General features: G+C 49.2%; 1 pseudogene; it reads left to right on the forward strand.

The window, feature by feature from the left end:
- Positions 1–4,647: 4,647 nt before the first annotated feature.
- LOC144250948 (helicase MOV-10-like) lies at positions 4,648–15,312 on the forward strand (annotated as a pseudogene).
- The last annotated feature ends 591 nt before the right edge of the window (positions 15,313–15,903 follow it).

A 15,903-nucleotide genomic window follows, 5' to 3' on the forward strand; every position in this document is an offset into this window, starting at 1 on the left:
GCACTCCACCCCTTTATTCCTCTAAACAGTTTCTCTTCCTGGTACTCATGCTGTTGCTGTTAACCATTTATTGCCTAACATAACAGTACCTTGCTCTCAGGGACCTAATTTTATTTTGATGACTGGGGCAACCCTTACTTAAATACTACTAACAATTAAAGAGCAATACAGACTGGAGTGCAATTAAGTGCCCAAAATATGTGGCTCAAGGGTAAGAATCACCAGCCTTTCAACATAATGAAGCCTGTGGGGTGAAGAAAATGACTGTTCATCCTGGCAGAACCCTTTGTCCCTCTCTCCCACATATACGCACCTTTATCTCAGAGACTCCTAGTTCTTCCACCCCAAACTTCTTTGACTCATGCCTTCCTCCCTGCATCTGAGCCCAGCAGGGAATATGGGGGAGGGGGGTGTGACTCCCACTTGGCTGGAGTGCTGGTTTATGTCTCTGCCAGTCTCTGGGAGGTGCTGGATGAGCTTCCCTAGTTTAGCTGCAGCTGACCCAAAGCACTTCTGCTTTTCAATAAGTCCTGAGGCTGTGGAGGGTGGGAGTAGCCTCCAGTGCTAGGAAGTATCCCTAGCAGAGGTTCAGAGGTCCTCCTGGGCTGTTTAGGGGCCCTTGGCGATGGCCACATTCAGATACTGGCTGGAAGCCAGGGGAGGGAGCTTGGGGTAAGGGGAGGGCACTGAGGGAGGGGTCAGACTCCTTAGGAAAGAGTTAATGCGAAGAGAGGGAGGGGATAAGACGAAGAGACCGGAAGGGAAGGCTCCCGAAGGGAAGGCTCAGGTAGTGTTACCGCTGTTGACCGGTTCTTTTAATTTTCCATCCTAAGTATTTAAGTTCTCTGGCATGAATTATCTGACGTCACAAACTAAACAGTTACTTAACCCTAACTTTTAACTGTAAGATTATGCAATGCTTCAAACTCATTTAGATACCAGATGAAATATCATTTAGACACACATTTAACCTAGAGTATCCCCAAGAAACAATTTATAATAACCTTTAAAATAGACCAGATAAGAAAATACCTCTCTAGGTTTTGAACTTCCATTTAATTATGACTCCTATCAGTGGCACCTTAGATTTCCCATGAGTGGACCAGATGTTCTCACATAGGGGCAACTATAAGTGTAAAATCAAGGGTCTCAGTGTGACTGACTTTACTGCATTTGGGTGGAGTAATCCTTACAGTGTAGAGAAAGAATGAGGAAATTTCCCCAAAGCGAAAAAGGCTCTGGCAGCTGCTGGGAATTCCTCAGTTTCCCTTTCACTTGCAAGATTAGCTCCTTTGGATAGATCCAATCCTAGGCAATCTGCATATCTCCTAACCTTCCAGTAGAGTCAGTTTTTATCTGCCTTAGGTCTTGAAGGGGGAAGGGTGTATGTACTTTGATCAGCCCAAATTTTCTGATTCTTTTCCTCAGTGAGTCCAAGATATCATAGCTAAGTATCACTTTTTGGTGATGGGCTATTGCAGGGCACTAAAAGTTTCTGTCTTTTGAGGTTCTGAATGATCTTCAATAAACCCTTTTTTTGCCTCTGGGCGTAAGGGGTATTGTCTCTGTGGAAAGACAGAAGGGTCCTTTAAAACTATTTTGATAGGAACTGCACTTTTTGCCCGTCCAATTTTGCCTTCAGTAGCCCACACTTCAGGGTTTATATCACATTTTAATAAAGGCAGACATAATGGTCCTCTTGGTCTTAAATTTATTGTAACTGAAGTTTGAAGTTTTGAAAGTATGTCTCTTTCCAATAAGGGGCTAGAACATTTTGGGACTATCAGAAATGCATGAGAAAACATCACCCCGTCCCACTCACAACTCAGTGGGGGAGTAAGCCTTCTGGTAAAAGGCCGTCCAGACACCCCTTGTAGGGTTAAAGTATTAGAGGAAAGAGGTCCAGGATAAGAGGTGAGCACAGAATAACTGGCGCCAGTATCTAAAAGGAAGTTGACCTTTTGGCTCCCTACGAAGAAGCATGCCCAGTGCTCACATGCCGTGATAGGAGTCACGGGAGCCAAGGTTGAGCTTGGGCCCCGTCGTCAGGCATGTGTAGAGGGATCTGACTTCAAGGACTTACGTCCCTGGGGACAGTCATTCTTCCAGTGATTGCCTTGACATCTAGGGCAGGGCCGTGGAGGCGGACGCTTGGCCTTTGGGCAATCCCGTTTGAAATGTCCTTCCTCTCCACATTGGAAACAAGTCCCTCTTGTGGACGGAGGAGCATTTCGTCCTCCTGCACCCTGGGAGCTTACTCCTCTGCGAGCAAATACCAGCGTTTCAGTTTTTTTTCTGTCTCTAAGCTCTTTCTCCCTTTTTTCCTCTATATCTCTATTGTAGAAAACCAAAGTAGCAATTTGGAGGATGTTATCTAGAGATTGATCAGGGCCATATGCCAATTTTTGTAACTTCCTCCGGATGTCTGGGGATGACTGAGTGATAAATTTGTCCTTTAAAAGTAGTTGGCCCCCTGTGGATTCAGGATCCATGGTGGTATGTTTTCTTATTGCCTCTTTGAGTTTCTCCATGAAAAGAGCAGGGCTTTCCTGGGGGCCCTGAATAATTTCTGAAATATTAGAATAGTTAATGGGCCTTTGTTTGATTCTCCTAAGGGCTTCAAGGATCAATACCTGAAAATATCTAATTTTCCAAGCGTCTTGCTCATCATTTGGGTCCCACTCAGGATCACTTCTGGGGACTGCCTGTGCTCCAGTTGGGTAATTAGGTTTTATGGCAGATACCATGGCTAAGTCTACTTTACACTGTTGGCATAATTTTGGATTTTCCCTTAGAGCAAAGAAAACCTGAACATATGGCACCTCACACCATTTTTCTTTCTTTTTGCAAAATTTATCAAGTTGTAAAATAGTATTAAAATTGATATTTCCCTCTGGTGGCCAGGTTTTTCCATCAGGGAGTTTGTATTGAGGCCAGACCTGGCGGCAGAAGAAAATGAGGCGCTTTTTCTTGAGTGTTTGAGGGTCAAATTTATCCCAATTTTTCAATACGCAGGCAAGTGGCGTACCTGACGTATTAGAGAGTGAGGCTCCCATCTGAGTGTGGAGAGAAAAAAACAGAACTCAGGCGCCCGCGCCGGAGAAAACTGTTGATCTCCCTAATACTTGAGCCTCCTAAACGGTCCAGAAAACCCGTCTCTCACCTGGCTTTGCCAAGGGGTTTCTGGTCCCCTTTAGCAAAGTGCTAGGGTCTCAGTTTTGCCCTGTGCCAGAGACCCTGGGAGGATTCAGACTTAAGGGCCTTACTGCTTTCCTCCCGACCACTAAAAACCCATTGTGTGCTCTTTTGTCATCCTTGCTCTGTAGACTAGCAGATTACCAGAGGAGTTGATTCTAAAAAAATGCCTCTCTTGGTAGCTTAAGGAACACAGCTCATTTTAAACATCGGGCGGTAAAACAGACTAGTGAAAGTTACCTATGCACCTTAGGGAACCTGGGCAGATCTTACTAATTATCCTATGCCTTTCTCTCAGCCTTACAACCTGAATTGCTAACGTTTCTGACCCATGAAGGAAGGGGAGCATCCAGGAGGGATTGGATGCGGGGTTGGGAGTGTTGCATGGCCCATACGGAGGCAAATGTGATTGGGGCTTTCCCTCAATGCCGTTCATCTACCGATCACCTTAGATACCCCTGGGGGCTGTCGGAAGGGGGCTCAAGAGAAAGGAACCTTAAGAATTCGTCTGAGAGTAGCCCAGACCGGAATTCCTCAGTTGTTCCAAACTCCTTCCTCCACCTCCACGCATCCGAGGCAGATCGGGATTCCGGACACTGTGTACTCACGCCAATTGCTCTCCGGGCCCAGACAGAAAAGTTGGAAGCGGCTTTGGCAGAACCCAACATGCCTGCTCTGTACCGAACAGGTGATTGAGAGCTGCCTAGGCCGAGAAACCTCTCACCCGAGTCTTGTAGAGTGGCGGCTGCACTAGTTGCGTTTAAGTAGCCGACGGGTGCCCACCTTACCCTCCAGAAAGAAAGAGAGAAAGATGCACCTCAAACAGACATGGGGTGCGTGTACTTACCTCGGTGTAGAATCTCGGTATGGGACCTCCAATATGTTACCGCTGTTGACCGGTGACGAGTTCTTGCTCCCCGATGTTGAAGAATAACACCAAAGAAGCACGCCGAGGCAAGGCCAGAGTAGAAATTAGAAATTTCTTAAAGGACAGAAGAAAAGACTTCTCCCGGAGGAAGAAGGGGACCCAAAAGGTGGAATCCAGTTAGCGGGCAATGTGTTCCCCTTTTTATAGGTTTGGTGATGGAATGTAGGTGGGAAGGGTTTGGGACAAAGGAGTAATCTGGTCATTTCCGAGTCAAGTTTGCTGTTCATTAGCACTTCTTTGAGATGAGCTATCTCCAAATCTGTTGGGGGCTGTATCCTGGGCTTCATTAACATTTCTTTGGGATGGGCTGTCTTCCAATCTGTTGGGGGATGTTCATTAACATTTCTTCCAGGTGGACTTTGGCCTAGGGCCTTTTCGGAACTTTATTAACACTCCATGAGTTGTCCTGTTTTCCCTGAGTCATTCCCAGCATGGCCTCCATTTTAGATTTCACTTGATATTAGACCCGATTTACCTAACTACACTGACTACCTAACTTTAAAACTGGCTTCAGTAGGGAAAGAATGGCGGAGGGAAGCCTGGTAGGGGAAAGGGAGCTTGCAGGAGCAGGGGGTCAGAGGTAGGGAGCTTCCCCCTTCTGCACCCTCATCGCAGGGCCGCCAACTTCCAGCCCCTAGGCTGCCCTGGGAGCCTCAGAGGCTGCACTGTGGTCACACACTGGAATCTCTGGGTTCAGTCTGAGTGCTTCTCAAGGCAAATCTGTCACCAAGACTCGGGTCAGGTTCTTCAAACTGGACCACTGGACTGACTCGCGGCTCCCAGAAAAGAGGAGAATGAAGCTGAGCTCAGATATCAGCAAGCACCACAAGTCAATGCTAGCCAAGAACTTTTATGACAGGTGTGTGTTCATGTGTGTGTGTGTGTGTGTGTGTGTGTTTGTTGGTGCACACACACTTGCTTGTGAGGGGTGCTCAGGGCATGGGGGAAGGGGCTGTCTAACCAAGAAAAGAGTAGTTTGCTCAGGTTGTGGGGAGGCCTCTTCCTTAAGGAATGGGGGAAGCAGGTGGGGGGCTTGGCTGCGGGTGGGAGCATGGCTGGCACTCTCCCCAGGGCATCCCCCAGCCCAGGCCCCTCCTGCCCTGGCCCCCACCCTTGACTCCCACTCTCCCCAGGGCTGAGTATCTTCACGGGAAGCATGGGGTGGACGTGGAAGTCCAGGGGCCCCATAAAGCACAAGATGAGCAGCTCCTTATCTGCCTGGATTTGAACCACAAGGAGGTGCTGACCCTGAGGCTCCGGAACAGAGGAAACAAATCTGCTACCCTCAGTCACCTCTTCCCTTTCTGCTGGACACCCCAGTTTGCCTTCTACTATGGTGACCAGAAGCTGCCCTGCCTGCTGGGCCCCGGTGAGTAGCTTTCCAAAGGGAAGAACTCTGGTGGGCAGGGCTTCTCCTAGCAGGGCTGCAGCTTTGGAGCACACACTGTGGCTGTCCTTTCGGGATGGGTCTGGCTGGGTAGTGTCGGGGTCAGCATGTTGGTGGGAGGGTCCCTGCCTTCCCTCCCCCCTCCCATTCACTCAACTTTCTTCCTGCAGGTGAATGCTATGAGTTGCATGTGCAATGTAAGACGAGCTTTGTGGGCTACTTCCCAGCCAAGGTGCTCTGGGAGCTTCTGGGACCTGGGGAGTCTGGTTCAGAAGGAGCTGGCACTTTCTACATTTCCCGTTTCTTGGCTGCCATCGCCCACAGCCCTCTGGCTGCACAATTGAAGCCCACAACTCCCATCAAGTGCACCTAGATCACTGGAAACCCTGTGTTGACCAACTGGATAGAGGAAGGACTTATAAGCCCTCTGTCCAGACCTGATGAGTCTTGGCATGTCCTTATCACAACAGTGTGGGCCCTTGGGAAAAGCCCAGAGCTGGGAACCAGGGGCCCCTTTATTCCCTCCTCTGGGCTCAGAAAAATTTTTCTGCCTAGGAAGCAAATTGCAGGAGAGTAGCAGGAACAAGGACAGTATGAAATCATTTTTTTAAGAAGTGTTTTCACTGTGTAATGAATTATCAGGCAGCCCGTTATAGACCAACACACACACCTCTCTCTCTCTCTCTCTTTCTCTCTCTCTCTCTTCTCTCTCTCTCTCTCTCTCTCTCTCTCTCTCTCTCTCTCTCTCTCTCTCTCATAGCATTGGGGATCAAAACCATGCATGCTAAGCCCATGTTCTACCCAGCCCCCTCTCTTCTCTTTTTAAATTAAAAAAAATGGTAGTACTGGGAATTGAAATCAGCGACACTTTACCACTGTGCTATAGCCCCAGTCCTTTTTATTTTGAGACAGGGTCTTGCTAAGTTGTTGAGACTGGCCTTGAACTTTTGATCCTTCTGTCTCAGCCTCCTGAGGTGCTGGGATTATTGGCATGCACCACCACACCCAGATCTCTCTCTTTTTTAAAACAACTTTACTGAAATAATTCACATATCATACAGGTCAGTGATTTTTTTAGTATGTTCACAGATATGTGCAACCATCATTACAGCCAGTTTTAGAACATTTTATTATGCCAAAGAAGAGAGACCCAATACCCTTCAGCTACCACCCTTTTATCACTCATCCACCTGCTCAGTGCTTAGCAGCCACTCACTCTGTCTCCATAAATTTCCCTATGCTGGACATGTCATGCGAATGGACTCATGTGTAAACATCTTTTCGACATAGCTAGCTAGTTAAAAAATACTGTAGGACTTTCACAGTTAGATAATTGTTCAGTTTTTGTTAACAATATATAGGTGCCAGGTGCAGTGGCACATGCCTATAATCCCAGTGACTTAGGAGGCTGAGGCAGAAGAATTACAAGTTTGAAGCCAGCCTCAGCAACTTTGTGAGGCCCTATGCAACTTACTGAGACCCTGTCTCAAAACCAAAATTAAAAAGGGCTGGCTGGGGATGTGGCTGAGTGGTAAAGTGCCCCTGGGTTCAATTTCTGGTACCCCAAAACAAAAACTATATATATATATATAATATAAATTAATCTTGAAGCCTGCATGCCCCAAAAAATTAACATTGGCTGTCTCAGGATGGTAAAAATGTTATTATAATTTTTTGCCAGATTCTTTTTTAATAATGAAAATGTATTATAAATAATATTTTTAAAAATATTCCAAGTATTGGGCTTTCCAAAATTGGTCCAGCCATGGACCGAGCAGCCACATGAGCTAGTGAGCTCCATGTCCTTGGGCAGAGGCTGCCGACCACTCTTTGGCAATGGCATCACAGGGGTCCTTGTGCATCCTCCACAGAGGGGCATTCCCAGAGTCTTGAAGGTGACAAGTTCAATGTTAATGACAGCTTTTCCCCCCACTTCTGCAGTGCTAAAGGCTATGACTTGAAGCTAAGTATGGAACTGGGGACCTACTATCCACCCCCATGCCTCAGGTAGCTGCTCCCCATCCTTCTTCAGGGAACAAGTATCTTCACTGCCTCAAAGGAGATTGCTGAGATCAAGTAAGTGCCTCCCCTCAGTACCCCACTCCCGTCCTCTCTCCCTGCTGGCCCCTGCCTGTTGCTTTGGATGTCTGTCCAGCCTCCCAGGCTCTATTCGTTCACCCTTGCTGAGCATGCCCACTTGCCAGGTGCTGTTCCAAATGGGCCTTGCCCATTATGGTGGGGAACAGTGAGCACTGATCATTTCTTTTATTTTATCTTGTACATTCCATATTGTGGTGAGTGCTTTGAAGAACTCAAGTAATGCTAAAGTAAAACCAAAGCAGGACAAGGGGATGAATTGGTGATGTTTTACAGAGAGCAGTCAGTCCTGACCTCTTTGAGGAGGTGACATTTGAACAGAGAATGACATTTGAATGAGGTTAGGGTGTGAGTCATGGAAGGAAGATCTGGGGGAGAATGTTTCCGCCATAAGATCTACCATGGATACCCAAGTCAGGTCTGAGGTTGGGTCAAGGACATTGGAGGAAGCAAGACTTGGGGCTCCCTTCTCCAAGGCCTCTGACCCAATCCATTTCTCTGTCCTTCTGGTCTTCTCTAATTCCTGGTGTGTTCCTAGTTGCAAATGGGAGAGGGTAGATGCTTCTGGTCATGGGGGTGCTTGACCTGTCCCTTTCCTGCCCTTCCCACTTCATCCCCCAACCATCACTGCCAGGGCCCAGCTGGAGACAGCCCTGACGTGGAGGAACTATGAGGTGAAACTCTGACTGCTGCTGCACCTGGAGGAGCTGCAGATGGAACACGACATCCGGCACTATGACCTGGAATCGGTGCCCATGACCTGGGACACCGTGGACCAGAACCCCAGGCTGCTCACTCTGGAGGTTGGGGCTCAGATCAGGTTCAGGGAGGGCAGGCTCAAGTCAGCCAACCTCTATAGGCCATTCCTAAATACAGGGCAAACTAGAAGAAGGATGAAATGGTTCCTGTCCCAGAGGGGTCAGCAAGGGGTAGGGTGGGCATCCTTTGCCCAAAATGGTGTCAGAGCAGGACATTGGGGTTTTAATCTAGACTTTGCTACTACTGGCTGTGTGATCTTGGGCAAGATCCTTGCTTTCTCGGAGCCATAGGTTCCTTATCTGAAAAGCATAGAGCTGGACTGGAAAATTCTTAAGCCCTTTTCTAGCACACAGATTTTGAATGTGTGTACCTTAGACCAGAATTACCCACGAGAATGAATTTCTCCACACAAATGCAGGTGGGAAGAGAGAACAAGGATGATCAGGGCAAGATGACTACAGGAGATGAGTTTTAACAATATTTTAAAGGCAGAGTAGAACGGAGCTGGTGAGAGGGCAGCTGAGTAGAGTGGGAAGCGGCTGCCAGGCCTTAAACTAGCACCCTGGAGTTCTTCACCTGTGAGCAGCTGGGGAAGGTTGTCTCCTTCCTCTCCCCACAACTCCTGTCTGGTGGGAGAGGAAGGGGGACAGGGAAAATGCAGCTCTCTGAGTCTTGGGTTAGAAGGCCAGAGCCTCAGTTTTCGTCCCTCAGAGGTCTAGAGAGCCTGGGGGTTGGGTCCTTCAGTGACCATGCTTGGGACAGAAGCTTGCTTACGTTCACACCCTGTAGGTTCCTGGTGTGACTGAGAGCCACCCCTCAGTGCTGCGGGGGGACCACCTGTTTTCCCTTCTGTCCTCTGAGACACAGCAGGAGGACCCCATCACCTATAAGGGCTTCATGCACAAGGTGGAACTGGACCATGTCAAACTGAGCTTTTCCATGAGGTGGGTGTTGTGGGAACCCTTCTTCAGTCTTCTCCCTCAGGCCAGGGGAGACGAGAGGCTTTCTCCTAAGACGAGTGGATCCCAAGCACAGGGCAGGGGCTTTTCTTCCAGGGAACTCTGAGCTACTCCAGCAGCTACCTCTCCTAGGGAGCTTTTATGGAAGTCTTGGAAAGAGGGAGTGGAGCAGAAGGAGGTGGAGGGAGGTCCTGGCTTTTTACTGTCTGGCCCATCTAACTGGAGCTCCTCTACCTTTCTCCCTATCCAAACCCTCCTGAGCCGATTTGTGGATGGGCTGACCTTCAAGGTGAACTTCACCTTCAACCGCCAGCCCTTGTGGGTCCAGCATCGGGCCCTGGAACTGACAGGGCGCAGGCTGCTGTGGTCCATGCTTTTTCGTGTGGCCTCCCGTGGGGTCCCGCTGCTGCCCTCAGATGTGAAGCTCAAGTGAGATGGAGGGCAGGGGACTCCAGTGCTGGTTGGAGTGTGGGGCTTGAGGATGGAGTCCTAGAGGCCTCTGGGATTCTGGATAAGTTGAAGTTCGGATTCCTAGCCTCCCTGCCAGGCTGTATGACCGGAGTCTGTAGTCAAACCCAGAGCAGCTGCAGGCCTTAAAGCACATCGTTATGGACACCACACGTTCAGCCTCCTACATCATCTTTGGGCCTTCAGGCACTGGCAAGACTGTCACATTAGTGGAGGCCATTAAGCAGGTGAGGCTTGAGGATAAACCTAGGACCTATATCCTTGACTCCCCCAGATGGAGCTTTTTTCCCCAAATTCTGATTTCCTTCATCTCCCTGAAAGTTCTTGTTTCTCAGCAGCCATCAAAAGGAGGTGGGGAGGGCTGGGGCTGTAGCTCAGTGGCAGAGCACTTGCCTAGCATGGGTGAGCCACTGGGTTCAATCCTTAGCATCACATAAAAATAAACGGATAAAATAAAGGCATTCTGTCCATCTACAACTACATATGTTTTTAAAGTGGGGAGCTAGAGTCAGTGTGGCTGTTGAGCACTCTTGGGTAGGTTGGGCACTGTGTGGCTCTTGCAGTGACTTTTTGCATTTCGGTATTCATAGACTTGTGTGTTTTATTGCAGTTATTGTCCCACGTCAAAGTGCTAATTGGACTAGCAGGGCTCCAGGATAGAACTTGTATTTTATATCACTGCCTCCCTTGGCTGTGGGAGGCAGATGCTGCACTGCCCCAGTGTGAGTCACCAGAGTTTGGGAAACTGCTTCTCATACTCTACCTGTCCGCATCTCAGGTGGTGAAGCACTTGCCCAAAGCTCACATCCTAGCCTGAGCTCTGTCCAACTCGGGTGCTGACCTTCTCTGTCAGTGGCTCTGGGTCCACCTTCCCAGCTCCATCTGCTGCCTCCTGGCCCCCAGTAGGGAGATCCGCATGGTACCTGAGGACATTAAGGTAAGGGAAGTGCAGAGGGTCAAGGGATGGCAGATGTCTGGGAGACTCTAAGGGTAAACCAGAAAACTAGGGAGACTTGGTTACTCACCTTTGGGTGGGTAAGAACCCTCCCTGGGCCTCAGTTTTCTTGTCTATAAAGTGGCCCAGTGCCAAAGTGAGGGGGGACATGGGTAGAGCCAAGCTGATGCCTCATGTTGCTTCACAATCCACAGCCCTAGTGTAACAGGGATGCGAAAAAGGGGGAGTATGAGTTTCCTGCCAAGAAGGAACTGCAGAAATACTGAGTCTTAATTACCACTCATCATGGCCAGCAGGTGGGGAGTGTGTGTGTAAATAAAAGTGTAGTGGGCTGGGAAGATGGGGAAGGGTTCTCAGTGGGTGAGTGAGGGACCAGATTGGGTGAGCATTCAGGTTTGGTAGTTGGGTGCCTGGGGATGACCCTGCCTGGCCTGACACCTCCCAGGTTGGTATCAGCCCAGTTTCCCATCCATCTCTTCACACACATCTTCATTGATGATGCTGGCCACTGCATGGAACCTGAGAGTCTGGTGGCCATAGCAGGTGAGTGGCTCAGGGTGGGGTGCAGGTGTGTCACCCTGCATGGGGAGATCCCATCACGTACCCTTCTCCTCATTCCACCCTTGCCTTCTAGGACTGATGGAAGTTAAGGAAACAGGCAATCCAGGAGGGCAACTGGTACTGGCTGGAGACCCTCGACAGCTGGGACCTGTGCTGCAGTCCCCACTGACACAGAAGTATGGGCTGGGGTACTCGCTGCTGGAACGGCTGCTCACCTACAATGCCCTGTACAAGAAGGGCCCTGATGGCTATGACCAAGTTCATCACCTCAGTTCATAACCAAGCTGCTATGAAACTACAGGTATGCCCACACCCTCATCTCCCTCCACTGCTAGCCCATGCCTTCACACCCACTGCGCAGGAGGCTCTGGTCTGCATTCCTGGTGCTCTGCGCCTCTGTGATGCAGAAATGACTATAGACTGGAAGGTCGGAGGCCTCCTTTAGCTAGTGGTTTCATTCTGGACTAGTGAGATTATCTAGATATGGGGTGGTCAGACACCAGGATGTGTCTGATGTCTGTCTCAGATGGCATTTCCAGGCAATCCAAGGAGAAATGAGAAAATGAATAGTTTTTCATAAAAATATTATCAAATTAGAGGGCTAGGCAGGGTTGTTTGTTTTGCAGTGGTGGGGATTGAACCCAGGCTCTCACACATGCTAGGCAAAAATTCTACCACTGAGTTACATAGCCAGCCCTGTTTTGTTTTGTTTTTTTTAAGAGTCTCTTTGTTGCCCAGGCTGGCCTCAGCCAGTCCTCCTGCCTCAGCCTCCTGAATAGCTAGCTGGACCTACAAGCACACAGAACCACACTCTGTTTATATACTTCTTTTACTGAATAAGTTTAGACATTAAAAATGCTTGGATGAGTACCAATAGGACAGTTGCAGAAGGGAAATGTTATTGTGTTTTTACTACTTTTATTTTTGGATTTAACATATTATCTCAAATAAGGGTAATGGGAAGTGATACATTGTTTTTATACTGACCTTCCTTGGCAAAATTGAAAGCTGAGTCCCTAATTTCTTAGTTTTTTTCTTTCTTTCTTTCTTTTTTTTTGAGGGATAGGGTGTGCCAGGGATTGAACTGGGCACATGACCACTAAGCCACATCTCCAGGCCTATTTTGTATTTTTTAGAGACAGGGTCTTACTGGCTTTGAACTGGTCATCCTCCTGCCTCTGCCTCCAAAGCCACTGGGATTACAGGCATGCACCACCATACCTGGCAAATCTTAGTTTTTAAAAGTAATTTGAAAAAATAATAATAATTTCGCTGGTCACTGGATCCCTATGGACCCACAAGTTCTGCTTTATGTGGTGTGAAATGCCTGGCAGGAGAACTTGCAGGTGAATGTGTCCTGCTATGCAGGAAGCAGAAAGCAAGACGCTCGTGTGTGGGCCTAAAGCCTGTCCCCTCAGGGCAGGACAAAAGTAATCCAGGCCTTGGTCTAGCTCTCCCTCCCTCCTGCCTCTCAGGTCCCATTCCACTATCCTGGACATTCCCAACCAACTCTACTACAATGGAGAGCTACAGGCCTGTGCAGATGTGGTGGATAGAGAGTGCTTCTGCTACTAAGAGGGTCTGCCTCAACAGGTGAGGCTGGACAGAGCAGGACTCAGGCCCCCACCCCCATATCTTGATTGTTTACTGAAGGTAGGAAAAGGCTCGACTGGACACCAGGGGTCCCTCCAGTTGTCACGTTGGCCTAAGCTTCCTTATTGCTTGCAAGGGTTTTGGAGTGGGAGGGAAGGGAAGCAGGGAAGTCCAGCTGAGGGTTTCTTCTAACCCTGTGTCCAGGGATTTCCCATCATCTTTCATGGTGTGATGGGCAAAGATGAGCATGAGTGCAATAGCCCATCCTTCTTCAACCCTGAAGAGGCTGCCATGGTGACCTCCTACCTGAAGCTGCTCCTGGCCCCTTCCTCTAAGAAGGGGAAATCCCGCCTGAGCCAACGAAGCATTGGAGTCATCTCACCATACTGGAAGCAGGTAAGGCCCTCAGTTCCCAGCAAGGATGGGTCCTCCCCCACGTGATACCTCTCGAACAGCCCTGGCCTCTGCTGGCCCTATATCTCAGAAGAGTGCAGAGGTCAGCCGCCTCCTCCCTCTTTGCTCCCCAGCTCTCTGGCCTCCTTTCTGCCTGGTTCCTCTTGAATTGAGGTGACTGCATCAGAGAAAGATGCCTTTCCCTTCATTCCAGGTGGAAAAAATCCATTATTGCATCACCAAACTTGACAGGGAGCTTTGGAGACTGGATGACATAAAGGACTTGAAGGTGACACACTACTTCACATTCACTCTCACATTCTTTTTACCCTTCTTTTTCCAAAATCAGAGACCTCAACTCCTGTGCCACTGCTTCAGTCTGGCCCATGTCTCTGTCCCACCTCCACTGCCTTGGAGAGAACTGGGTTTTTCCCCATCCTCTTGCTCCTCAAAGCTCCAGCTTATAGTTCTGGCATGGGATCAGGAAGCCTGCATGTTTAACAACTTCCCATGTCACTGTGATTGGGCAGTTTTGAGGTCTTTGCCCTAAGAATGAAGTCCAAATGCCACAGCCTACCCCCGCCTGTCATGTGATATTGTCACCTCATCTCCACCCTCAGTAGCTTAACACTTGCTCTGAGATGGTGATTCGAAACTCTTAGTACAGAGAAAAATCACCTGGAGTGCTTTTAATACTGCCAGGGCCAATTAACACTGATATCTCCGGGCAGAGCCAGGGCACTAGTATTTTTTGCAGCTCCTCAGGTGCAAGCCTGAAATCTACTCTTTTGAGATTTGGAGACATCTGCCTTGGAAAATTCTGATCAGGAGGTCTGGGTTAGGGCCCAAGGTTCTATAGTCTTAACAAGTACTTGCTGATTATCTCCAGGAAAGTTTCAGAAACACTGTTTGTAGTTATTGTATTCTTTGCAACACTGTTTGCTTTGTTCTGATGGCTTTACAGGCTCGATCCCAGAGTTAGCTTCACTCTTGAGGCTTGTGCTTCCAGAGAATGCCTCCTGTCCCCTGTAGCAGCACTCACCCACTGATCGACAATTGCCCAGTGTACCCTCCTTGCAGCTCAAGCGCCATGGGGCAGACATTCCTTAAGTTCCCCTTGAACCCACCTATTCTCAAGCCCTGCCTCTATCTCTTCTAGGTGGGCTCTGTGGAAGAATTCCAAGGCCAAGAACGCAGCGTGGTCTTTATCTCTACTGTGTGAAGCAGAGATTTGTGCAGCTGGATCTGCACTTTAACCTGGGTTTCCTTAAGAACCCCAAGGTTGGAGGGCTGCTGGGTGTGGCAGTAATTCTTCCTTCCTCTGGCCCTTCCTTCCCATGACCCCACTACTTCTTCCTTCCAGAGGTTAAACGTGGCTGTGACCTGGGCCAAAGCTTTGCTCATCATAGTGGGCAACCCCATTCTCTTGGGCCATGACCCTGACTGGAAAGCGTGAGCATTCCTGCCCTGTAATCCTTCATGGTGGCCACAAGCCCCAGCTTAGGCAGCTGTATCTTCATTACTACCTGCTTATGGCTCAATCCTCAGGATCAGTTAATCTTCATAAAACCTCCATCGTATTTGTAAGTGAGCTGACATTTAGAGCTTGAGCAACCAAAGCTCAGATGTGGCAGGACCCAGGCCTGGCCTCCAGCCTATGCTGGTACTCCTCATCCAGGCCTGCACAGCTCTGTGTGCCAACACCTCTGTACCCCACAGATTCCTGGAGTTCTGTAAAGAAAACAGAGGGTATACAGGGTGTCCTTTTCCTGCCAAACTGGACCTACAGAACGGACAGAACTTACTTCAAGATCTGAGCAAGCTCAGCCCCTCTACCTTAGGTATGGCTGGGCCAGGGTGGGCCAGGCAGGGGACAGTGGTGGAAGAGAAGGTAAAGAAGACAAAGCACACCTCCTTTCTTTCTAGGTCCCCATGGTCATGACTACCTCCCCCAGGAGTGGGAGAGTGAAGGGGGCTGTCCCTGCAAGTGGAGCCCGAGTGGAGGAATGAGCTCTGAAGACACAGCTGCCTGCCTTCTCACACCAAGACAAGCCTTAGCCCGCTGCACCCAACCCTGAACCAGAACCCAGCTGAGCTGCCCCTCTAAGGGACAGAAAGGCTGGGGGATGGTGTTTACAACCAAGCAATTCCACCCTTCCACTCCTGGGGAGAATGACACATCAAGCTGCTTGTTAGCATTGTTATGGGGGAAGGGGAAGGAAGAAAAACTCTGAAAACAAAAAATCTTGTTCTATGCAAAAGTTTCTTGATGGTGTCTCCTCATCTTGGCCCCAGCTTCCTGTGTCCCCAAGCTGACATGCAAGAGGGTGAGACTGTCACACCCTGTCCAGGGCCACATCTCTTCACAGCCTCCATGTCCAGGGGAGGAAACTCAGTGGGCAGGGAAGCCACCCACCGGTTTCTAAGTTTAGTCCAGGCTAGAGACCATGCCCCTCCCCCTCCTCCCAGGCTAAGCCAGGCATGACCTCATCTCTGCTCTAAGACTCCACACTTCCACTTCCTGCCTTTGCCAACAGGGGGCCAGTCTGGCAAGCAACTTGGAAATAAAGAGAGAGATGGGACTCTGGGCTTGTAGCCAAGATAGGAA

The sequence above is a fragment of the Urocitellus parryii genome, chromosome Y (genome assembly GCF_045843805.1).
Source record: "Urocitellus parryii isolate mUroPar1 chromosome Y, mUroPar1.hap1, whole genome shotgun sequence".
Classification (NCBI taxonomy): Eukaryota; Metazoa; Chordata; class Mammalia; order Rodentia; family Sciuridae; genus Urocitellus; species Urocitellus parryii.